The sequence below is a fragment of the Sciurus vulgaris genome (assembly GCF_902686455.1).
Source record: "Sciurus vulgaris genome assembly, chromosome: 9".
Lineage (NCBI taxonomy): Eukaryota > Metazoa > Chordata > Mammalia > Rodentia > Sciuridae > Sciurus > Sciurus vulgaris.
Window position 1 is genome coordinate 78,180,392 of NC_136469.1, and position 26,175 is coordinate 78,206,566.

The window sequence follows — 26,175 nt, forward strand, 5'->3', positions numbered from 1 at the left end:
TTGTATGTGTGCTTCATTAACTTCTCTTCCTTCCTTCCTTCCTTCCTTCCTTCCTTCCTTCCTTCCTTCCTTCCTTTCTTTCTTTTTGTGGTACTGGGGATCAAACCCAGGGCCTTGTGCTTACAAGGCAAGCACTCTAACAACTGAGCTATCTCCCCAGCCCTAACTTATTTTTCTTTAGCATTGTTTCTTATATCTATGTTTTTATCATTGTAATTTATTCATTTTTCACTCTGTAGAGTATTCCAATATATGACTATTCTGATAATGGGAGTTTTTTGTTATAGAAACACTAAGAATTATCTTTCTTCTTTCTCTCTCTCTCTCCCCCACACCCCACCTCCCTTCTCTCTGTCTCTCTTCTGTGGTGTTGAGCCACAAATGGGTTACTAGGGATATGGTGGTATTTGATTCCTCTGGCCCTTATGGCTGGGCCAGGTCTGGGCAGATAGAGCCTTGGAGCTTGTCACCCTCAGCCCAGTGAACTCCAGTTCAGAAAAAGGAAACCTATCTAAGAATGAAATTGCTGGGTTATATGAAGGCACTTCCTGACCCTGCTAGATAAAGATGAATTGACTTACAATGGGGTTATATTTGTTTATATTTTCTCCACAGAAAGTAAGTGTTCTCTTGCTCCACATCCTGGAGAATCTTTGCTATCTTTTAACTTTTGACAGTTTAAAGTTGTGAAATATCTCACTGAGATTTTTAACTTGAATGTATTTGATTATTAATGATGGGACCATATTTTCATTTATTTATTGTTGTTAGGCTATCTTCTCTGTAGAGTACCTGTTTGATTTTTTTTATTTATCTTTTAATTTTTTACAGATTGCATTTTGATTCATTGTACACAAATGGGGTACATCATTTCATTTCTATGGTTATACACGATGTGGATTCATACCATTCATATAATCATACATGTACATAGGGTACATGTACATGTCTCATTCCACCATTTTTTAATTCCTCCCTCCCTCTCATTTCCTCCTACATAATCTAAAGTTCCCCCATTTGTAGATCAGAGATGGGTTTGCTGAGGGTGAAGACGAATGATGCCTACTCTTCTTAGCCTTACCCAGCGCACTTACTCAGGCATTGGAGATGGAGCTCTGAAGGCATGGATCTAATTTTATTTAGGATTGCACAGGACATATATAGGCACATTATCCAATCAGGTTGACATGCTTGTTAAAGTATAACAGAGTCAGCCTATAGGTGAACTATACGTTGAGGGTCCAGGTAGCGTAAACAAACCAAGCATGCCTAAGTAATTCTGCCCAGCAGCAGGTCTGAGACAAAGTTCTGGGGAAATGGCAAGCTCCTGCACACAGCATGAGGCAAGGCAGTGCAGGCAAGCTCACATCACAGCTTTCTGTGATGCATGTCAGAACGAGGCCTCCCCTCAGTTCAAACTCAGCCTCAACAGCTACAAAGACCTTCATTCCATGGTGAGTCTGTACCATTACCTCAGTTTCTCTGTTCAAACTGTTTGGCTTACTTAGACCATGGTGTCAGTGACTGCTGTCAGATAAGCTTGAGGAATGTTCCCTACACCCATTCTTCTCTCCCTACCCCCCATCCCCATTATATATCATTCTCCACTTATCAAGGAATACATTCAGCCTTTGTTTTTTTGGGATTGGCTTATTTCACTTAGCATGATATTCTCCAATTGCATCTATTTATTTGCAGATACCATAATATTATTCTTCTTTATGGCTGAATAATATTCCATTGTATATATATATACATATATATATGTCAGAGTTTTTCTTTATCCATTCATCTATCGAAAGGCATCTAGGTTGGTTCCACAATCTAGCTATTGTAAACTGAGCTGCTATAAACATTGATGTGGCTGTGTTACTGTAGTATGCTGATTTTAAGTCCTTTGGGTATAAACCAAGAAGTGCGATAACTGGGTCAAAGGGTGGGTCTATTCTAAGTTTTCTGAGGATTCTCCACACTGCTTTCCAGAGTGGCTGCACCAATTTGCAACTCCACCAGCAATGTATGAGTGTGCCTTTTTCCCCACATCCACGCCAACATCTATTATTGTTTGTATTCTTGATAATAGCCATTCTAATTGAAGGAAGATGAAATCTTAGAGTTGTTTTAATTTGCATTTCTCTAATTACTAGAGATGTTGAACACTTTTTCATATATTTATTAATTGCCTGTATGTCTTCTGTAAAGTGTCTGTTCAGTTCCTTGGCCCATTTATTGATTGGATTCTTTGTATTTTTGAAGTAAAGTTTTGTAAGTTCTTTATAAATTTTGGAGATAAGTGCTCTATCTGAAATGCATGTGGAAATGATTTTCTCCCACTCTGTAGGGTCTCTCTTCACGTTCTTGATTGTATCTTTTGCTGTGAAAAAGCTGTTTAGTTTGAGTCCATCCCATTTATTGATTCTTGCTTTGATTTCTTGTGCTTTGGGAGTCTTCTTGAGGAAGTCTGATCCTAAGCCAACATGATGAAGATTTGAGCCTACTTCGTCTTCTACTAGGTGCAGGGTCTCTGGTCTAATTCCTAAGTCCTTGATCCATTTTGAGTTGAGTTTTGTGCAGGGTGAGAGATAGAGGTTTAATTTCATTTTACTGCATACGGATTTCCAGTTTTGCCAGCACCAGGCTATCTTTTCTCCATTGTATGTTTTTGGCTCCTTTGTCTAGTATGAGGTGACTGTATTTATGTAGTTTTTTTCTCTGTGTCTTCTATTCTGTACCATTGGTCTGCCTGTCTATTTTGGTGCCAATACCATGCTGTTTTTGTTACTATTGTTCTGTAGTATAGTTTACTGTCTGGTATTGTGATACCTCCCGTTTCACTTTTTCTACTCAGGATTGTTTTGTCTATTTGAGGTCTCTTGTTCTTCCAGATGAATTTCATGATGCTTTCTCTATTTCTATGAAGAATGTCATTGGGATTTTAATTGGAATTGCATTGAATCGGTATAGCGCCTTTGATAGAATGGCCATTTTGACAATGTTAATTCTGCCTATCCAAGAACATGGGAGATCTTTTCATCTTCAAAGGTTTTCTTCAATTTCTTTCTTTAATGTTCTGTAGTTTTCATTGTAGAGGTCTTTCACCTCTTTTGTTAGATTAATTCCCAAGTTTTTTTTTTTTTTTTTTTTTTTTTTGAGGCTACTGTGAATGGAGTGGTTTTCCTAATTTCTCTTTCAGAGGATTCATTAATAGAAATGCATTAGATTTACACATATTGATTTTATATCCTGTTACTTTGCTGAATTCATTTATTAGTTTCAGAAGTTTTCTAGTGGAGTTTTTTGGATCTTTTAAACATAGGATCATGTCATCAGCAAATAGTGACAGCTTAAGTTCTTCTTTTCCTATTTGTATCCCTTTAAATTCTTTGGTCTGTCTAATTGCTCTGGCAAGTGTTTCAAGGATGATGTTGAATAGAAGTGGTAAAAGAGGGCATCCCTGTCTTGTTCCAGTTTTTAGAGGGAATGCTTTTAGTTTTTACCATTAAGAATGATGTTGGCTGTGGACTTAGCATAGGTAATCTTTACAATGTTGAGGTATGGTCCTACTATTCCTGTTTTTTCTATTGTTTTAAGAATGAAGGGATGCTGTATTTTATCAAATGCTTTCTCAGCATCTATTGAAATAATCATGTGATTCTTAACTTTAAGACTATCGATGTGATGAATTACATTTGTTGATTTCTGGATGTTGAAACAACCTTGCATCCCTGGAATGAACCCCACTTGATCATAGTGCACTGTCTTTTAAATATATTTTTGTATGTAATTTGCCAGTATTTTGTTAAGGATTTTTGCATCTATGTTCATCAGGGATATTGGTCTAAAGTTTTCTTTCCTTGATGTGTCTTTGTCTGGTTTTGGTATCAGAATGAACCAACTTTTTGCTTTGTCAATTTTTTGAATTGTTTCTCTTGTTTCAATTTCATTGATTTCAGTTTTGATTTTAATTATTTCCTGTCTTCTACTGTTTTTGGTGTTGATCTGTTCTTTTTTTTCTAGGACTTTGAGATGTAATATTCGGTCATTTAGTTGTTGGCTTTTTATTTTTTTAATGTATGAGCTCAATGCAATGAACTTTCCTTTTAGTACTGCCTTCAGAGTGTCCCAGAGATTTTGATATGTTGTGTCATTGTTCTCATTTACCTCTAAGAATTTTTTTAAAATTTTTTCCCTGATGTCTCCTGTTATCATTGCATCATTCAATAGCATATTATTTAGTCTCCAGGTGTATGAGTTGTTTTTGTTTGTTATTTTATCATTATTTCTAATTGCATTCCATTATGGTCTGATAGGATACAGGGTAGATCTCTATTTTTTTTGTATTTACTAATGGCTTCTTTGTGGCATATCATTAGTCTGTTTTGGAGGAGGATCCATGAGCTGCTGAGAAGAAAGTATATTCACTCGGGGGATGAAATACTCTGTAAATATCCATTAAGTCTATATCATTGATTGTATTATTTAGTTTTATAGTTTCTTTGTTCAGTTTTTGTTTGGAGGATCTATCCAGTGGTGAGATCAGGGTGTTAAAGTCCCCCACTATTATTGTGTTTTGGTCTATTTGATTCTTAAATTTGAGAAGGGTTTGTTTGATATACACAGCTGCTCCATTGTTTGGGGCATAAGTATTTAAAATTGTTATATCTTTCTATTTTATGCTTCCCTTAAGCAGTATGAAATGTCCTTCTTTATCCCTTCTGGCCAACTTAGGTTTGAAGTCCACTTTATATGATATGAGGATGGAGACCCCTGCTTTTTTACTGGGTCCTTTTTTACTTGTCCTTGTGTGTTTTCCCCCTCCTTTCACCTTTAGTCTGTGGATGTCTTTTTCTATGAGATGAGTCTCTTGAAGGCAGCATATTGTTAGGTCCTTCTTTTTAATCCAATCTGCCAGTCTATGTCTTTTGATTACTGAGTTTAGGTCATTGACATTCAGGGTTATTATTGGGATATGATTTGTATTCCTGGTCATTTTGGCTCATTTTTGGTTTTTAACTTGACTTTGTTTCTTCTTTGATTGGCTTTTCCTTTAGGGTAGTTCCTCCCGTTGCTGACTTGCATTGTTGTTTTTCACTTTCTCCTCATGAAATATTTTGCTGAGAATGTTCTGCAGGGCAGGCTTTCTATGTAAATTCTTTTGACTTTGTTTATCATGGAAAGATTTTATTTCATCATCAAATCTGAAGGTTAGCTTTGCTGGGTATAGGATTCTTGGTTGGCATCTGTGTTCTTTCAGAGCTTGAAATATATTGTTCCAGGCCCTTCTTGCTTTTAGAGTCTGGGCTGAGAAATCTGCTGATATCTGTATTGGTTTCCCGGTATATGTAATCTGATGCTTTTCTCTCACAGCCTTTAAAATCCTATCTTTATTTAGTATGTGAGGTATTTTCATTATAATGTGTCTTGGTGTGAATCTGTTGTAATTTTGTGCACCTGGTGTTCTGTAAGCCTCTTGTATTTGATTTTCCATTTCGTACAAGATTTTCCTCTTGTATTTTAATTTTTTCAGGTCTGGGAAATTTTCTGATATTATTTCATTGAACAGGTTGTTCATTCCTTTGGTGTGTATCTCTGTGTGTTCCTCAATCCCAATAATTCTTTTTTTTTTTTTCAACAGGGTACTATTATGGAATTTTCTTTTTTTTTATTGTAAACAAATGGGATACATGTTGTTTCTCTGTTTGTACATGGCGTAAAGGCATACCATTTGTGTAATCATAAATTTACATAGAGTAATGTTGTTTGATTCATTCTGTTATTTTTTCCCTTCCCCCCACCCCTCCCACCCCTCTTTTCCCTCTATACAGTGCTTCCTTCCTCCACACATGCCCCCCTCCCTAACCCTAACTCTAACCCTAACACTAACCCTTCCCTCCCCCCATTATGTGTCACCATCCACTTATTAGCGATATCATTCGTCCTTTGGCTTTTTGAGATTGGCTTCTCTCACTTAGCATGATATTCTCCAATTTCATCCATTTGCCTGCAAATGCCATAATTTTATCATTCTTTATGGCTGAGTAATATTCCATTGTATATATATACCACAGTTTCTTTATCCACTCATCAATTGAAGGGCATCTAGGTTGGTTCCACAGTCTGGCTATTGTGAATTGAGCAGCTATGAACATTGATGTGGCTGTATCTCTGTAGTATGCTGATTTTAAGTCCTTTGGGTATAGGCCAAGGAGTGGGATAGCTGAGTCAAATGGTGGTTCCATTCCAAGTTTTCTAAGGAATCTCCACACTGCTTTCCAGAGTGGCTGCACTAATTTGCAGCCCCACCAGCAATGTATGAGTGTACCTTTCTCCCCACATCTTCGCCAGCACCTGTTGTTGCTTGTATTCTTGATAATCGCCATTCTAATTGGGGTGAGATGGAATCTTAGGGTGGTTTTGATTTGCATTTCTCTTATTACTAGAGATGTTGAACATTTCTCCATATGTTTGTTGATTGCTTGTAGATCTTCTTCTGTGAAGTGTCTATTCATTTCCTTAGCCCATTAGTCGACTGGATTATTTGAATTCTTGGAGTAGAGTTTTTTGAGTTCTTTATAGATTCTGGAGATTAGTGCTCTATCTGAATTATGATTGGCAAAGATATTCTCCCACTCTGTAGGCTCTTTCTTCACATTGCTGATAGTTTCCTTTGCTGAGAGAAAGCTTTTTAGTTTGAATCTATCCCGGTTATTGATTCTTGCTTTTATCCAATAATTCTTAAATACGGTCTTTTCATAATATTCCATAATTCTTGGGGGTTCCGTTCATGACTTCTTAACATCTTCTAGTTTGTTCAACTTAATTTTCAAGATTAAATATTTTGTCTTCCTTGTCTGAAATTCTGTCTTCCATGAGATCTATTCTATTGGTGATGCTTTCTATTGAGTTTTTAATTTGGTTTATCATTTCTTTCATTTCAAGTATTTTGTTTGTTTTTTTGTTTTTCAGAATCTCTATCTCTTTATTGAAGTGTTCTTTTGCTTCCTGCATTTGCTTTTTTAACTGTTTACTGAAATGGTCATGCATTGCCTGCAATTGCTCTCTTATCTCGTCTTTTGCTTCATGGATCATTTTAAGTATGTAAATTCTAAACTCTTTTTCTGTCATTTCTACTGCATGTCCTTGGATTCTATCACAATAGCATATTGGTTTGTTAGGGACACTTTCTTCCCCTGTTTTTTCGTATTTTTTCTATATATTCCCCTCTAGTAATGAAGATCAGAGATACTGAAGTTCCCCCCTTGCAGGCTTATTGTGACCCTGCAGTTTTCCATTCCCTCTCCTTTGAAGGGGAGATCAATACCAGTAGCACCCAATACAGAGAAAATGCAGCCCTGAACCAGATAGATCCTATAAAGACTTTAACATTATTGTAATGAACAGGATGAGTTCGATTACTATTTACAGTGTTTCTAGTTGTGAACAAGAGGATGGGGAAGGGTGTAGGATGTAAGTGAGTAAATAGAGGTACCTGTCAAAGGGCCGCCAGTCTCCTGTAGGTGTCTCAGGAGGGGAGCCGCCCTTCCAATGATGATGGCCATGCCCTCAGGAATAATTCAAAATGCCTGCACCAGCCTCCAAAGAAGCTGGGGAGCCCCAGCGAGGTTGCACCGAGTCAGCACAGAGGCAGGCGCAGTGTCCCTCAGCAGTAGGGGGGCAGGGGGACAGGCTCAGCTACCAGCCTCTGTCCTTGGTGTGGGGGCAAGCTGGGGAGCTCAGAGTCTGGTCTGATCTCGGTGTGGGGGGTTGGGCTCAGTGGCAGCATCCAACTGTGATGTGTGTGGGTAGGCTCCTGTTTGATTTTTTTGAATCATGTTTCTTTCTCTTGGTTTATGTGAATTTTACTTATTGATTTTTAGGAATTTTTTACATAATCTAGATGTAAATAATTTTATAGTTATTTGAGCTACATATATGTCTTAGTCTAAACTTGATTTTTGACTCATTTTGGCTTGTGTTGAATAGAATTTAAAAATTTAAGTTACTCAAATTTATTATTCCTGTTTTTTATGACTCTGCCTCTTGTGCCTTATTAAAGAACTCCTTATCTACTTTGAGTTCATAATGTCTTCTAATTGTTTTAGAGTTTTACTTTCAGAATTAAATATATCATCCACCTGGAATTGGTATGAGGCAGGAGGTTCAATTTATTATTACATTTAAAAATATGGTTAGCCACTTATTATAGGAATATTTATTGGCAAGTTTGTCTCATTGACCTAGAATATCAGTTTCAGCTTAGTGGGTTTTTTTTATATGGAGAATTTCTTTATTTTTTTTTTCCTTTTTTTTTGCAGTGCTGGGGATTAAACCCAGGGCCTTATGCTTGCAAGGCAAGCACTCTACCAATTGAGCTGATATATCCCCAGCCCTAGAATTTCTTTATTCTTACATCAATAGCCGTATCTTAAAACCTTATACTAATTTTTATATCCAGTAAGGTAAGCTCTTTTGCCCCCAACTTATTCTTATAAATGATTTCTTGGCTATCCTTAACCTTTTGCTTTTCTGTAGGTAGTTTAGAATCAGCTTAAGTTCTAAAATCAGATTATCCAATTGGGAATTTGATTAGAATTATGTTGTATCCATGGATTGATTTTATGACAATTAACATTTTTGTGATATTGAACTTTCAAATCCATGAATATAATTTTTAGCTATCTTCTAAAAATTAAGTTTTATGATTTTCTCAACAAAAGTATTACATATCTTCTAATAGGTTTACTATTAGAAACTTTGTATGTTCTGGTGCTATTATACATGTATTTACTTCTTAAATATTTTCTATCTACTTGTTGATAGTGAATGGAAATGCAATGGTGACTTTGTGTTGTTCAACCCTGTTATACTCTTATTAATTATATAGATTATTTTTACATAGATAATCACATCATTTGTGAATAGGACTGTTTGTTTCTTCCTTTTGAGTATTAAATACTTTCTTTGTTTTTCTTGCTTTGCTGTACTGATTAGGACATCCAACCAATGTTCAATAAGAGTGGAAATGTCAGGCACTCTTGTCTTGTTCCTTAAAGTGAAAGCTTTCAGGGTTTTACCACTAAAAGTAATGTCCTACAAGTTTCTATGGATATCCTGTACAAAATTTCTGGTTTGCTAAGAGTTGATACTATAAGCTTCATCAAGCACCATTTTCTGGATCTATTGAGATGATCATATAATTCCTTTCATTAATCTTTGATGTGGTGAATTATATTTTTAATTTTTTGATGTAAAACTAGCTTTTCACTTCTGGGGTAAAACCAATTTGTGATATATTTTCTTTTTTTCTGCATTGTCTTATTGTTTGCTACTATTTTCTTTAGGATATTTGCATCTGAACTCCTGAGATATTGGAGTATTATTTCTTTTCTTCTCTGCCCTTGAAAAGTTTTGGAATTAAGGTTTTGTTAGATTCCTAATCAAATGAGTTGACTTGTAGATGTATTCCTCCAGTCTCTGCCTCCCTAGTCAAATGATGTTCTCTCCCTGACTCTGTATCTGAATGGATTATGGTCTACTCTGATTGAGTATGACTTCATTTTAACTTCATTATATCTGCAAAGACTCTGTTTCCAAATGAAGTGACATTCACAGGCATCAAGGGTTAGGAGTATGAACATATCTTTTGTGGGACACAATTCAACCTATAACACTTAGAAATACCTATATTTAAGTCGCCAAAGTAAAAAATATGTTAATATCTTTACCTTCCTTTAGATAACATAAGGGGTTGAAACGTTGTATGCTTTACTGCTTTAAGTCTCCGTAACTTTGTAGACATTGCTGGGTATATTTTAAGCACACAAGGCATTTATATATTGTGCTTATTGTCTCCACTTGCTTGTGTTTAAGCATGTATTTGTACTCCCTTTGCTCATCAACCCATGGTCTTCTTGTCCACATTATTACTGTTGTGCTCTCAGCTCACAGATTGTTCTTTGCAGATAAGCTGCCTTTCTTCTGTGGATGTTTTTAGAACAAAACTTTTTTTGCTTTCTCACTGAAGTTTTATAGTTGCAGTATAACTTGCTTAGCTATGTTTTATGCATCCTTTTTGTAATTTACTAGAATCTCCAATCAGTGAATTACTATCTTTTTATCAGTTCTGGAATACTCTTAGCTATTTTATGTTTAAATATTGCCTTCGTGTGTTCTCTCTCCTCTCCCTTAAAATGAACAAAAAAGTCCTATTAGATGTATATTATTAGTCCTTTTTGTTCTCTCTTCCATGATATTTAACTTTATTCAAATTTCCATCTTTTGATGCTATTTTCTATTTTGGGTAATTTTTGTTTTCAGATTAATCTTCCACTTCGCTGATTTTTTTTGTCGACTGATGAATTTTTTCAAATCTTGGAGATTTTTAGTGTCTTGTTCTTTGCTTATATTTTTAATGCCTCATTTATTTCTGTGTGTGTGTGTGTGTGTGTGTGTGTGTGTGTGAAAAAGGGAAAAAAAAGTTTTATTGCTTTGCTAGCAAAGGAGAAACACAGGGGACTCTTGTCCCAGAGTCTATGATTCTGCCCATCAGGGAGAGCAGGGGGCTTTTAAAGAGGTGAATCAAAGACTACATTCCAGGTGTTTTCTGTCCAGAGTTGTAATTCACTTGTTAATTGGAATTCATTTGTTCCTAATGCTATACTATACTATGCTTATGCTATGATGCATCAGTGTTCGCAGTATCTGAAGTCTTATCGATCTCATTCTGCTGACTGCTATTTCTGCCTCTTTTGTAGCATGGTATATTGTATTCATATGTGTTCTGCGTCTGTTTTGTTTGTGTTTTGAACTCATGTTTCTTGGAACTTATCTGTAATGAATCTTTGTAGCTTGGGTCAAAGGTAGGTTATTTCAGATTATTTGCTTTTGTATCAGGTAGTTGCGGGCACCACCAGTTCTATTTTAAATTCTGAGTAATGTTGGATTTTTTTTTTAATGTCTTAAATATCTTAAATTACTTCTTTTTTTATTTTTTTAAATTTTATTGTAAACAAATGGGATACATGTTGCTTCTCTGTTTGTACATGGCGTAAAGGCATACCATTTGTGTAATCATAAATTCACATAGAGTAATGTTGTTTGATTCATTCTGTTATTTTTTCCCTTCCCCCCACCCCTCCCACCCCTCTTTTCCCTCTATACAGTGCTTCCTTCCTCCACACATGCCCCCCTCCCTAACCCTAACTCTAACCCTAACACTAACCCTTCCCTCCCCCCATTATGTGTCACCATCCACTTATTAGCGATATCATTCGTCCTTTGGCTTTTTGAGATTGGCTTCTCTCACTTAGCATGATATTCTCCAATTTCATCCATTTGCCTGCAAATGCCATAATTTTATCATTCTTTATGGCTGAGTAATATTCCATTGTATATATATACCACAGTTTCTTTATCCACTCATCAATTGAAGGGCATCTAGGTTGGTTCCATAGTCTGGCTATTGTGAATTGAGCAGCTATGAACATTGATGTGGCTGTATCTCTGTAGTATGCTGATTTTAAGTCCTTTGGGTATAGGCCAAGGAGTGGGATAGCTGAGTCAAATGGTAGTTCCATTCCAAGTTTTCTAAGGAATCTCCACACTGCTTTCCAGAGTGGCTGCACTAATTTGCAGCCCCACCAGCAATGTATGAGTGTACCTTTCTCCCCACATCCTCGCCAACACCTGTTGTTGCTCGTATTCTTGATAATCGCCATTCTAATTGGGGTGAGATGGAATCTTAGGGTGGTTTTGATTTGCATTTCTCTTATTACTAGAGATGTTGAACACTTTTCCATATGATTGTTGATTGCTTGTAGATCTTCTTCTGTGAAGTGTCTATTCATTTCCTTGGCCCATTTGTCAAATGGATTATTTGAATTCTTGGAGTAGAGTTTTTTGAGTTCTTTATAGATTCTGGAGATTAGTGCTCTATCTGAAGTATGATTGGCAAAGATATTCTCCCACTCTGTAGGCTCTTTCTTCGCATTGCTGATAGTTTCCTTTGCTGAGAGAAAGCTTTTTAGTTTGAATCTATCCCAGTGGTTGATTCTAGCTTTTATTTCTTGTGCTATGGGAGTCCTGTTAAGGAAGTCTGATCCTAGACCAACAAGGTGAAGATTTGGACCTACTTTTTCTTCTATAATCTGTAGGGTCTCTGGTCTGATTCCGAGGTCCTTAATCCACTTTGAGTTTAGTTTCGTGCATGGTGAGAGATATGGGTTTAGTTTCATTCTGTTGCATATGGATTTCCAATTCTCCCAGCACCATTTGTTGAAGAGGCTATCTTTTCTCCATTGCATATTTTTGGCACCTTTGTCTAGTATGAGAAAATTGTATTTATTTGGGTTTGTGTCCGTGTCCTCTATTCTGTACCATTGATCTACCTTTCTATTTTGGTACCAATACCATGCCGTTTTTGTTACTATTGCTTTGTAGTAGAGTTGAAGATCTGGTATTGCAATACCCCCTGTTTCACTCTTCCTGCTAAGGATTGCTTTAGCTATTCTGGGTTTCTTATTCTTCCAGATGAATTTCATAATTGCTTGCTCTATTTCTGTAAGGTACGTCATTGGGATTTTAATTGGAATTGCATTGAATTTGTATAGCACTTTAGGTAGTATGGCCATTTTGACAATATTAATTCTTCCTGTCCAAGAACATGGAAGATCTTTCCATCTTCTAAGGTGTTCTTTAATTTCTTTCTTTAGTGTTGTATAGTTCTCATTGTAGAGGTCTTTCACCTCTTTTGTGAGATTGATTCCCAAGTATTTTATTTTTTTCGAGGCTATTGTGAATGGGGTAGTTTTCCTAATTTCTCTTTCTGAAGATTCATCACTTATGTATAAAAATGCATTGGATTTATGAGCATTGATCTTGTAACCTGCTACTTTACTAAATTCACTTATGAGTTCTAAGTTTTCTGGTGGAATTTCCAGGTTCCTCTAAATATATAATCATGTCATCAGCAAACAGGGATAGTTTGAGTTCTTCTTTTCCAATTCGTATCCCTTTAATTTCTTTGGTTTGTCTAATTGCTCTGGCCAGAGTCTCAAGAACGATGTTGAATAGAAGTGGTGAAAGAGGGCATCCCTGCCTTGTTCCAGTTTTTAGGGGGAATGCTTTCAATTTTTTACCCTTTAGAATGATATTAGCCGTGGGCTTAGCATAAATGGCCTTTACAGTGTTAAGGAATGTTCCCACTATCCCTATTTTTTCTAGTGTTTTGAGCATGAAGAGGTGCTGTATTTTATCAAATGCTTTTTCTGCATCTATTGAAATAATCATGTGATTCTTGACTTTAAGTCTATTGATATGGTGAATGACATTTATTGATTTCCTGATGTTGAACCAACCTTGCATCCCTGGGATGAAACCCACTTGATCATGGTGCACTATCTTTTTAATATGTTTTTGTATGCGATTTGCTAAAATTTTGTTGAGAATTTTTGCGTCGATGTTCATTAAGGATATTGGTCTGAAATTTTCTTTCCTTGATGAGTCTCTGTCTGGTTTAGGTATCAGAGTGATATTGGCTTCATAGAATGAGTTTGGGAGGGTTCCCTCCTCTTCTATTTTATGGAATACTTTGAGAAGTATTGGAATGAGCTCTTCTTTAAAGGTTTTGTAGAACTCGGCTGAGAACCCATCTGGTCCGGGACTTTTCTTTGTTGGTAGGCTTTTGATGACTTCATCAATTTCAGTCCTTGAAATTGGTCAATTTAAATTGTGTATGTCCTCCTCGTTCAGTTTAGGCAATTCATATGTCTCTAGAAACCTGTTGATGTCTTCGAAATTTTCTATTTTGTTGGAGTATAGATTTTCAAAATAGCTTCTAATTATGTTTTGTATTTCAATCCTGTCTGTTGTGATATTTCCTTGTTCATTCCGAATTTTAGTGATTTGGGTTTTCTCTCGTCTTCTCTTTGTTAGTGTGGCTAAATTTTGTTTATTTTTTCGAAGAACCAACTATTTATTTTGTCAATTTTTTGTATTGTTTCTTTTGTTTCAATTTCATTGATTTCAGCTCTGAGTTTAACTATTTCCTGTCTTCTACTACTTTTGGTGTTGGTCTGTTCTTCTTTTTCTAGGGCTTTTTTTTTTTTTATTGTAAACAAATGGGATACATGTTGTTTCTCTGTTTGTACATGGCGTAAAGGCATACCATTTGTGTAATCATAAATTTACAGAGTAATGTTGTTTGATTCATTCTGTTATTTTTCCCTTCCCCCCACCCCTCCCACCCCTCTTTTCCCACTATACAGAGCTTCCTTCCTCTATACTTGCCCCGCTCCCTAACCCTAACTCTAACCCTAACACTAACCCTTCCCTCCCCCCATTATGTGTCTTTTTCTAGGGCTTTGAGCTGTAGTGTTAGGTCGTTTATTTGTTGAGTTTTACTTCTTTTATTAAATGCGCTCCGTGAAATAAATTTCCCTCTAAGTACTGCTTTCATAGTGTCCCAGAGATTTTGATATGATGTTTCTTTGTTCTCATTTACCTCTAAGAATTTTTTAATTTCCTTCCTAATATCTTCTGTTATCCATTCATCATATAATAGCTTATTGTTTAATCTCCAGATGTTGGAATAGTTTCTGTGTTTTACTCTTTCATTTATTTCTAACTTCAATCCATTATGATCTGATGGAATACATGCTAGTGTCTCTATCTTCTTGTATTTGCTAACATTAGCTTTATGGCATAATATATGGTCTATTTTAGAGAAGGATCCATGTGCTGCTGAGAAGAAAGTGTATTCGCTCTTGGTTGGATGGTATATTCTATAAATGTCCGTTAAGTCTAAATTATTGATTGTGTTATTGAGATCTATGGTTTCTTTGTTCAATTTTTGTCTGGAAGATCTGTCCAGTGGTGAGAGAGGCATGTTAAAATCACCTAGTATTATTGTGTTGTGGTCTATTTGGTTTCTGAAATTGAGAAGGATTTGTTTGACATACATGGATGAGCCACTGTTTGGGGCATAGATGTTTATGATTGTTATATCTTGCTGATTTATGCTTCCCTTAAGCAGTATGAAATGACCTTCTTTATCCCTTCTGACTAACTTTGGCTTGAAGTCCACATTATCGGAAATGAGGATGGATACTCCAGCTTTTTTGCTGAGTCCATGTGCATGGTATGTTTTTCCTCATCCTTTCACCTTTAGTCTATGGGTATCTTTTTCTATGAGGTGAGTCTCTTGCAGGCAACATATTGTTGGATCTTTTTTTTTAATCCAATCTGCCAGTCTGTGTCTTTTGATTGATGAATTCAGGCCATTAACGTTCAGGGTTATTATTGAGATATGATTTGGTTTCTTGGTCATTTGGTTCATTTTTTAAATTTTATTTATTTATTTGTTTGACACAACTTGATTCCTCCTTTATTTGACAATTCCTTTAGGATAATTCCTCCCTTTGCTGATTTGCTTCTTTGTTTTTCATCTCTTCCTTTTGGAATATTTTGCTGAGAATGTTCTGTAATGCTGGCTTCCTTTTTGTAAATTCTTTTAGCTTTTGTTTATCATGGAAGGATTGTATTTCATCGTCAAATTTGAAGGTAAGTTTTGCTGGGTATAAGATTCTTGGTTGGCATCCATTTTCTTTCAGGGCTTGAAAAATGTTGTTCCAGGACCTTCTAGCTTTTAGGGTCTGGATTGAAAAATCTGGTGATATCCGTATTGGTTTCCCCCTGAATGTAATTTGGTTCTTTTCTCTCACAGCCTTTAAAATTCTGTCTTTATTTTGTATGTTAGGTATTTTCATTATAATGTGCCTTGGTGTGGGTCTGTTGTAATTTTGTGTATTTGGAGTCCTATAAGCCTCTTGAACTTGATTTTCCATTTCATTCTTCTCATTTGGGAAATTTTCTGGTATTATTTCATTGAATAGATTGTTCATTCCTTTGGTTTGTTTCTCTAAGCCTTCCTCAATTCCAATAATTCTTAAATTTGGCCTTTTCATGATATCCCATAGTTCTTGTAGATTCTGTTCATGATTTCTTACCATCTTCTCTGTTTGTTCAACTTTGTTTTCAAGGTTAAATATTTTGTCTTCAATATCTGAGGTTCTGTCTTCCAGGTGTTCTATCCTACTGGATATGCTTTCTATGGAGTTCTTAATTTGGTTTATTGTTTCCTTCATGTCAAGGATTTCTGTTTGTTTTTTTTTTTTTCATTATCTCTAACTCTTTATTGAAATGATCTTTTGCTTCCTGTATTTGCTCTTTTAACTGTTGATTGGTGTGATCATTCAATGCCTGCATTTGCTCTTTCATCTCATCATTCAGTGTGTGCATTTGCTCTTTCATCTCATCGTTTGCTTCCCTGATCATTTTAATTATGTACATTCTGAACTCCCTTTCTGTCATTTCTTCTGCAATGCTGTCATTGGGTTTTATTGATGTACCATCTAGATTTGTTTGCAGCATTTTCTTTCCTTGTTTTCTCATATTGTTCAGGTATCAGTGGACCGCTGAGATATTGCAGATTTCCTCTATTGACTTACAATGTCCCTGAAGATTTCTATATATATCCCCTCTTAGCCTTCAGTAGGCTGAAGTCTTGGAGGAAGTTGATAGTGCAGTGCTCCACAAGGAAGCTGCCTCTCTAGGAGTGGTGGTCTTCAGGTGGGGTATAATCCCTGCTAGTGGGCAGAGGTGCCTCCACTTGTTGACCAATGGTCATCCAAAGGGGAACTAGACTGCGGGCTGAGGCAAGGCCGTTTGGGCCTGTGTCTCTGGTTTTACCGTCCTTGTGGGGAAACCTCACCCGGCAGGGAAGACTCACCCCGTGGGGAGGTCTCGTTGGTCAGTTCCCTCCTAGAGGTTCCCCTCAATTTACAGCTACAGCCTGGGCTGGGCTGCCTTCCTCTGCAAAGTTCCCAGGGGCCCGGCCCTACCTCCTGGGCCTGGGAGCCTCATCCTTCGCAGATGAATCTCCTTAGGCTGCCCCTCCTCAGAGAATCTGCCCGCAGTCCTGGAACCTTCACTGCGCTCCTAAGCGTGCCTCTGTGGGGCTCTTCCACCAAGAAGCCTCCTAGATCCTGGGACCCTGCTGTGCACCTAATCTCCTGGCTATGCGGCCCCTCCTCTGAGCAGCCACCCGGGGCCCCGTACAATTGCTCTGAGTCCCAGAGACCCGCCACACACCTCTTCCTCCAGACAGCCGCCCAGTATTCCAGTGCGGTCACTAGGAGTCCAAGCAACTCACTGCGTGCCTTCTCCCACCAACCACCCGTAGCTCAGGGCAATCAATTACTCCGAGTCGAAATGACCCTCCCCGTTCCTCCTCCTTTTCCTGGTAAGCCCCCGGGTGTTCAGGAGTGGTCGCTCTGAGTGGCTCTGAATCCACTTGACCCGCTGCACGCGACCTCTGGGCAACCGCCCGGAGCTCTGGTGCGGCCACTTGAGACCAAGCGACCCACCGCGCTCCTCCTCCAGGCAGTCCCCCTGTGTTCAGGAATGGTTGCTTTACGTCCGAACAACGCACCAATCGCCTTCTCCTCTGAGCACTCGCCTGGAGGTCTAATGCAGTCACTGCGAGTCCAAACGACCCGCCGTGCTCCTCCTCCTCCTCCTACTCCTCCGGGCAGGCCCCGGTGTTCAGAAGTGGTCTGAGTCCAAACAGCTCGCCACGCAGCCCCTCCTCTGGCAACTGCCTGTAGCTCTGGTATAGCCACTCCGATTCCAAGCGGCCGCACTCCTCCTCCTCCTCGTCCTCAGGGCACGCCCCGGGGTTCAGAAGCAGTCGCTCTAAGTCCAAACAGCTCGCCATGCGGCTTCTCCTCTGGCAATCGCCTGCAGCTCCGGTATAGCCACTCCGAATCCAAGCGGCCACCCTCCTCCTCCTCCTCCTCAGGGCAGGCCCCGGTGTCCTGAGTCCACACAGTTCTCCTCGCCGCTCCTCCCCTGGGCAGCCACCTGAGCCCCAGTGGTTGCTCTGAGTCCCAGCGCTGTGCCAAGCGGCCTCCTTTACGGCGCTCCCAGTTGTCCGAGTTCACTGCTCCAGCAGGGGGAGGGGCGTCTCGCCGGCAGCTCTATTTCACAAAGTTGCCTGCGTTCCGGGACTACCGCCCCATCCTGGACGCCTCCCCAACGGGAGAGACTCACCTGGCTGCTTTGAGTTGGTCCCAAGTCTCTCAATATCTCCTCTTTTGAATCCTGAGTCCTGGAGCAACATGAAATGCAGCCACCCTCTAGGCCGCCATCTTGAAACCTCGATGTTGGATTTTTTAGAGCAATCAGTAGCAGTTTGGGCAGCTGTGAGGGCCAAGTGGTGAAGACAAAATCCTCAGGGTTAATATTTTATTCCCCACTTGGCATGGGATTGAAATGGACCATTTTCCTTTTAGACACCTGCTCCCCTCTCCCATCCACAAGCATTCTGAGGGTTCAGTCTCTTTCTTGGGTGAGGGCACTTCTTTATGTAGGTATATCTTCTATGTTCCTCATGTCTTGGAATGACTGGGATTCCTATTTTCTGTGGCCTGTGAGGCCTTGATAAGGTCACAGCTCAAGTTCACACAGTTCCACCGAATCCTTCAAAGTTCCTCTCTGGGTGCCGTTTTCACCCAGTGTATTTCCTTGGAATATTTAACTGGAATGTTCAGCCTTTCATTTAAAAGTCCAAAAACGTTTTACTAAGATTTTTTTTTTTTATTGTTTATAGTAGCAGGATTAGTCAAAGCAGTTAGTCATCCATGTTGCGGGAATTGGAAAGCCAACACCTTAGTTTAATTGGCTCTTACATCAATTGGCTACATTTAATTTGCTTTTAAATTAAGTGCAGTCAAAAACATCTGACACAGATATATTTTTACTTACTCATATGCTATTTGGTATTTGATATTTGATTTTTTTTTATGCCTTGTTCCCTCAGTGTGGAAAGTATTTTGCAAGTAGGAACTCTATCTCATAGCTATTCAGACATACCCCGTTTTCTGGAATGATTTAAAAGTCTCTTTCTTGTAGTTGCTATGAGCTTTTGAAGGTGCACCAAAATTCCAGTATGTTGCAATCCACATTATATCATTCAGGCCGAATATTATATCTCAAAAGTGACACAAAAATAATTTCTCAGATTATAGGTCTTGAGATGTACTGTGTAAAATATAGCCACATTTTATATGATTTCTGTGTTTTTGTTTCTAGGGACTGTACACATAATACAGATACAAGTACTCAAGCGGTATATAAGCTCTTCTGGTCTCAACTGCTCTGGGAGCAGCAGCTTACGGTGCAGACATGGCCAAGTCCAAGAACTACACCACACACAACCAATCCTGAAAATGGCACAGAAATGGCATCAAGAAACCCCGATCACAGAGATATGAATCTCTTAAGGGGGTAGACCCCAAGTTCCTGAGAAATATGCATTTTGCCAAAGAAGCACAACAAGAAGGGCCTGAAAAAGATGCAGGCAAACAACGCCAAGGCCATGAGTGCACGTGCTAAGGTTGTCAAGGCCCTGGTAAAGCCTAAGGAGGTTAAGCTCAAGATGCCAAAGGGTGCCGGCCGCAAACTTGATCGCCTTGCCTTGCTTGCCCATCCCAAGCACGGGAAGCGTGCTCGTGCCCACATGGCCAGGGAACGCAGGCTCTGTCGGCCAAAGGCCAAAGCCCAAGCCAAGACCCAGGCTGCAACTCCAGCTCCAGTATCAGCATCGGCTCCAGCTCTGGCTCCCGCCCCCAAGGGTGCCCAGGTCCCTGCAAAGGCTCCATAATAAAAACCTCTGTGAATGTGAGGACAGAAGGACTGGTGTGACCCCTGACCCCCTATCTATGGGGACTGGTGTCCTCCTGTGCTGTTTGTATAAATAAATCCAGAGGCAGGATCTGTTAAAAAAAAAAAAAAGAAAAAGAAAAAGGTGTTTGCTGTCCCATACTGCAGGTTAACAGGGTCTGTGAAGAAACCTGGCACGTGGATGTGGATATCAGCCTGACTTGTTTGAATTATGTTTTTTCTTCATTGCACTAACTACACGTATTTGGGCAAATGACTTAATTTCTTGGCCTTTGATTTTATCATTTGTGAGAACAATCATTCTGATCTTGTGGAGTTGTCGTGAATATCAATAATAATGTTTGCAAAGTGACTGTCATATATTAGACATTCAAGATGCAGTGATGATTATTATTATTGTCCAGGAAAACAGCCAAGTTTTCCTGGACTTTTAAGCTAGTAGCAACTTAATTTTTAGCTGTCAAAGCCCTACCATCAGAATCCTAAGAGTCACATTCTTTGTTAATAACATCTATGTGTCTCCTAGATTATCTGGTCCCTTCTGTCATTTCTGTAGCACCTAACTGTTTTATGAATTAGCATCCTAACTGGGAGTAGGAAGCAACAGAGATTGCAGCAATTACAACTTTGTCCTTCATTCTCTGCACCTCTGTGTCTTGGTGAATGTGACTTCTGAATGGTAAATGATGACTATCACTAAGTGGCAGAAAATCGCTGGTTTCTTTTTAGCCGACCAAAAGAAGGATATTCTTTGAATTACTTATCAAGGTCAAGCCATTCAGTATTACTTCTAGTTACTTGTGCGATTTATTTAAGAAGATAGGGAGATGTTGCCAAAAGGTGGACTTAAAGTGTTTGTCTTTTTCTTTCTCAATATAGTCTCAAGGAGGAGCTCTAAACCAAGCATATGAGTGCATCCCTATATTCTCAGTGGCGCTGGAGGCTGAGACAGGAGGATCAAAATTTTGAGGCCAGGTTTTCAAGATGGCGGCCTAGAGGGTGGCTGCATTTCATGTTGCTCCAGGACTCAGGATTCAAAAGAGGAGATATTGAGACGCTTGGGACCAACTCAAAGCAGCCGGGTGACTCTCACCCCCTGGGGGGGCATCCCGGATGGGACGAGGGTCCCGGAACGCAGGAAACTTTGTGAAGTAGAACTGCCGGTGAGACGCCCCTCCCCCCACTGGAGCAGTGAACTCGGATAGCTGGGAGCGCCGTAAAGGAGGCCGCTCGGCACAGCGCTGGGACTCGGAGCAGCCACTGGGGCTCCGGCGGCTGCCTAGGGGAAGAGTGGCGAGGAGAGCTGTGTGGACTCAGGACACCGGGGCCTGCCCTGAGGAGGAGGAGGAGGAGGAGCGTGGCCACTTGGATTCGGAGAGACTGCACCAGAGCTACAGGCGGTTGCCAGAGAAGGGGCTGCGTGGCGAGCTGTTTGGAATCAGAACGACGCTTCTGAACACCGGGGCCTGCCCTGAGGACGAGGAGAAAGAAGAGGAGCACGGCCGCTTGGATTCGGGTGACTACACCAGAGCTACAGGCGGTTGCCAGAGAAGGGGCTGCGTGGCGAGCTGTTTGGACTCTGACCACTTCTGAACCCCGGGGCCTGCCCGGAGGAGTAGGAGGAGGAGGAGAAGGAGCGCGGCGGGTCCTTTGGACTCGCAGTGACTGCATTAGCGCTCCAGGCGGCTGCTGAGAGGAGAAGGCGAGTGGTGAGTTGTTTGGTCTTAAAGTGACAGCTCCTGAACACAGGGGGCTGCCTGGAGGAGAAGCGTGGTGGGACGCTTGGTCTTGAGTGGCCGCACCTGAGCTCCGGGCGGTGCCCAGAGGACCCGTGCAGCGGGTCACGTGGATTCAGAGCCACTCAGAGGGACTGCTCCTGAACACCCAGGGGGTTATCTGGAGAAGGAGGAGGAACGGGGAGGGTCACTTCGACTCGGAGTGATTGATTGCCCCGGGCTACGGGTGGTTGGTGGGAGGAGGAGGCACGAAGTGAGTTTCTTGGACTCCTAGTGACCGCACCGGCATACTGGGCGGCTGTCTGGAGGAAGAGGCCTGTGGCGGGTCTCTGGGACTCAGAGCGATTGTTCGGGGCCACAGGTGGCTGCTCAGAGGAGGGGCCACGCAGCCAGGCGATTAGGTGCAGAACAGGGTCCCAAGATCTAGGAGGCTTCTGGGTGGAAGAGCCGCACAGAGATAGGCTTAGGGCGGAGCGAAGGTTCCAGGCCTGTGGGCAAATTCTCTGAGGAGGGGCAGCCTAAGGAGATTCATCTGCGAAGGGTGAGGCTCCCAGGCCCAGGAGGTAGGGCCGGGCCCCTGGAAACTTTGCAGAGGAAGGCAGCCCAGCCCAGGCAGTAGCTGTAAATTGAGGGGAACCTCTAGGAGGAAACTGAGCAGCGAGACCTCCCCACCAGGTGAGTCTTCCCTGCCTGGTGAGGTTTCCCCACAAGGACGGTAAAACCAGAGACACAGGCCCAAACAGGCCTTGCCTCAGCCCACAGCCTAGGTCCCCTTTGGATGACCATTGGTCAACAAGTGGAGGCACCTCTGCCCACTAGCAGGGAATATACCCCACCTGAAGGCCACCACTCCTAGAGAGGCAGCTTCCTTGTGGAGCACCGCATCATCAACTTCCTCCAAGACTTCAGCCTACTGAAGGCTAAGAGGGGATATATATAGAAATCTTCAGGGACATTGTAAATCAACAGAGGAAATCTGCAATATCTCAGCGGTCCACTGATATCTGAATAATATGAGAAATCAAGGAAAGAAAATGCTGCAAACAAATCTAGATGTTACATCAATAAAACCCAATGACAGCATGGCAGAAGAAATGACAGAAAAGGAGTTCAGAATGTACATAATTAAAATGATCAGAGAAGCAAACGATGAGATGAAAGAGCAAATGCAAGCATTGAATGATCGCACCAATCGACAGTTAAGAGAGCAAATACAGGAAGCAAAAGATCATTTCAATAAAGAGTTAGAGATAATGAAAAAAAACCAAACAGAAATCCTTAACATGAAGGAAACAATAAACCAAATTAAGAACTCCATAGAAAGCATATCCAATAGGATAGATCACCTGGAAGACAGAACCTCAGACATTGAAGACAAAATATTTAACCTTGAAAACAAAGTTGAACAAACAGAGAAGATGGTAAGAAATCATGAACAGAATCTACAAGAACTATGGGATATCATGAAAAGGCCAAATTTAAGAATTATTGGGATTGAGGAAGGTCTAGAGAAACAAGCCAAAGGAATGAACAACCTATTCAACGAAATAATATCAGAAAATTTCCCAAATGAGAAGAATGAAATGGAAAATCAAGTTCAAGAGGCTTACAGGACTCCAAATACACAAAATTACAACAGACCCACACCAAGGCACATTATAATGAAAATACCTAACATACAAAATAAAGACAGAATTTTAAAGGCTGTGAGAGAAAAGAACCAAATTACATTCAGGGGGAAACCAATACGCATATCAGCAGATTTTTCAATCCAGACCCTAAAAGCTAGAAGGTCCTGAAACAACATTTTTCAAGCCCTGAAAGAAAATGGATGCCAACCAAGAATCTTATACCCAGCAAAACTTACCTTCAAATTTGACGATGAAATAAAATCCTTCCATGATAAACAAAAGCTAAAAGAATTTACAAATAGAAAGCCAGCATTACAGAACATTCTCAACAAAATATTCCATGAGGAAGAGATGAAAAACAAAGAAGCAAATCAGCAAAGGGAGGAATTATCCTAAAGGAATTGTCAAATAAAGGAGGAAACAAGTTGTGTCAAACAAATAAATAAATAAAATTTAAAAAATGAACCAAATGACCGGGAAACCAAATCATTTCTCTATAATAACCCTGAATGTTAATGGCCTGAATTCATCAATCAAAAGACATAGACTGGCAGACTGGATTAAAAAGAAAGATCCAACAATATGTTGCCTGCAAGAGACTCACCTCATAGAAAAAGATACCCATAGATTAAAGGTGAAAGGATGGGGAAAAACATACCATGCACATGGACTCAGCAAAAAAGCTGGAGTATCCATCCTCATTTCCGATAATGTGGACTTCAAGCCAAAGTTAGTCAGAAGGGATAAAGAAGGTCATTTCATACTGCTTAAGGGAAGCATAAATCAGCAAGATATAACAATCATAAACATCTATGCCCCAAACAGTGGCTCATCTATGTATGTCAAACAAATCCTTCTCAATTTCAGAAACCAAATAGACCACAACACAATAATACTAGGTGATTTTAACACGCCTCTCTCACCACTGGACAGATCTTCCAGACAAAAATTGAACAAAGAAACCATAGATCTCAACAACACAATCAATAATTTAGACTTAACGGACATTTATAGAATATACCATCCAACCAAGAGCGAATACACTTTCTTCTCAGCAGCACATGGATCCTTCTCTAAAATAGACCATATATTATGCCACAAAGCTAATGTTAGCAAATACAAGAAGATAGAGACACTAGCATGTATTCTATCAGATCATAATGTATTGAAGTTAGAAATAAATGAAAGAGTAAAACACAGAAACTATTCCAACATCTGGAGATTAAACAATATGCTATTATATGATGAATGGATAACAGAAGATATTAGGAAGGAAATTAAAAAATTCTTAGAGGTAAATGAGAACAAAGAAACATCATATCAAAATCTCTGGGACACTATGAAAGCAGTACTTAGAGGGAAATTTATTTCACGGAGCGCATTTAATAAAAGAAGTAAAACTCAACAAATAAACAACCTAACACTACAGCTCAAAGCCCTAGAAAAAGAAGAACAGAACAGCACCAAAAGTAGTAGAAGACAGGAAATAGTTAAACTCAGAGCTGAAATCAATGAAATTGAAACAAAAGAAACAATCCAAAAAATTGACAAAATAAATAGTTGGTTCTTCGAAAAAATAAACAAAATTGATAAACCTTTAGCCACACTAACAAAGAGAAGACGAGAGAAAACCCAAATCACTAAAATTCGGAATGAACAAGGAAATATCACAACAGACAGGATTGAAATACAAAACATAATTAGAAGCTATTTTGAAAATCTATACTCCAACAAAATAGAAAATTTCGAAGACATCAACAGGTTTCTAGAGACATATGAATTGCCTAAGCTGAACGAGGAGGACATAAACAATTTAAATAGACCAATTTCAAGTACTGAAATAGAAGAAGTCATCAAAAGCCTACCAACAAAGAAAAGTCCGGGACCAGATGGGTTCTCAGCCGAGTTCTACAAAACCTTTAAAGAAGAGCTCATTCCAATACTTCTCAAAGTATTCCATAAAATAGAAGAGGAGGGAACCCTTCCAAACTCATTCTATGAAGCCAATATCACACTGATACCTAAACCAGACAGAGACTCATCAAGGAAAGAAAATTTCAGACCAATATCCTTAATGAACATCGACGCAAAAATTCTCAACAAAATTTTAGCAAATCGCATACAAAAACATATTAAAAAGATAGTGCACCATGATCAAGTGGGTTTCATCCCAGGGATGCAAGGTTGGTTCAACATCAGGAAATCAATAAACGTAATTCACCATATTAATAGACTTAAAGTCAAGAATCACATGATTATTTCAATAGATGCAGAAAAAGCATTTGATAAAATACAGCACCCCTTCATGCTCAAAACACTAGAAAAAATAGGGATAGTGGGAACATTCCTTAACATTGTAAAGGCCATTTATGCTAAGCCCATGGCTAATATCATTCTAAATGGTGAAAAACTGAAAGCATTCCCCCTAAAAACTGGAACAAGGCAGGGATGCCCTCTTTCACCACTTCTATTCAACATCGTTCTTGAGACTCTGGCCTGAGCAATTAGACAAACCAAAGAAATTAAAGGGATACGAATTGGAAAAGAAGAACTCAAACTATCCCTGTTCGCTGATGACATGATTATATGTTTAGAGGAACCAGGAAATTCCACCAGAAAACTCTTAGAACTCATAAGTGATTTCAGTAAAGTAGCAGGTTACAAGATCAATGCCCATAAATCCAACGCATTTTTATACATAAGTGATGAATCTTCAGAAAGAGAAATTAGGAAAACTACCCCATTCACAATAGCCTCGAAAAAAATAAAATACTTGGGAATCAATCTCACAAAAGAGGTGAAAGACCTCTACAATGAGAACTATACAACACTAAAGAAAGAAATTAAAGAACACCTTAGAAGATGGAAAGATCTTCCATGTTCTTGGACAGGAAGAATTAATATTGTCAAAATGGCCATACTACCTAAAGTGCTATACAAATTCAATGCAATTCCAATTAAAATCCCAATTGTGTACCTTACAGAAATAGAGCAAGCAATTATGAAATTCATCTGGAAGAATAAGAAACCCAGAATAGCTAAAGCAATCCTTAGCAGGAAGAGTGAAA

At 39.4% G+C, this 26,175-nt stretch overlaps 1 pseudogene across 1 annotated transcript; it reads left to right on the forward strand.

The window, feature by feature from the left end:
- Window positions 1–19,242: 19,242 nt before the first annotated feature.
- On the forward strand, window positions 19,243–19,831 carry LOC306669612 (large ribosomal subunit protein eL29-like; annotated as a pseudogene). Its single transcript has one exon. The product of its transcript is annotated as a large ribosomal subunit protein eL29-like (transcript).
- The last annotated feature ends 6,344 nt before the right edge of the window (window positions 19,832–26,175 follow it).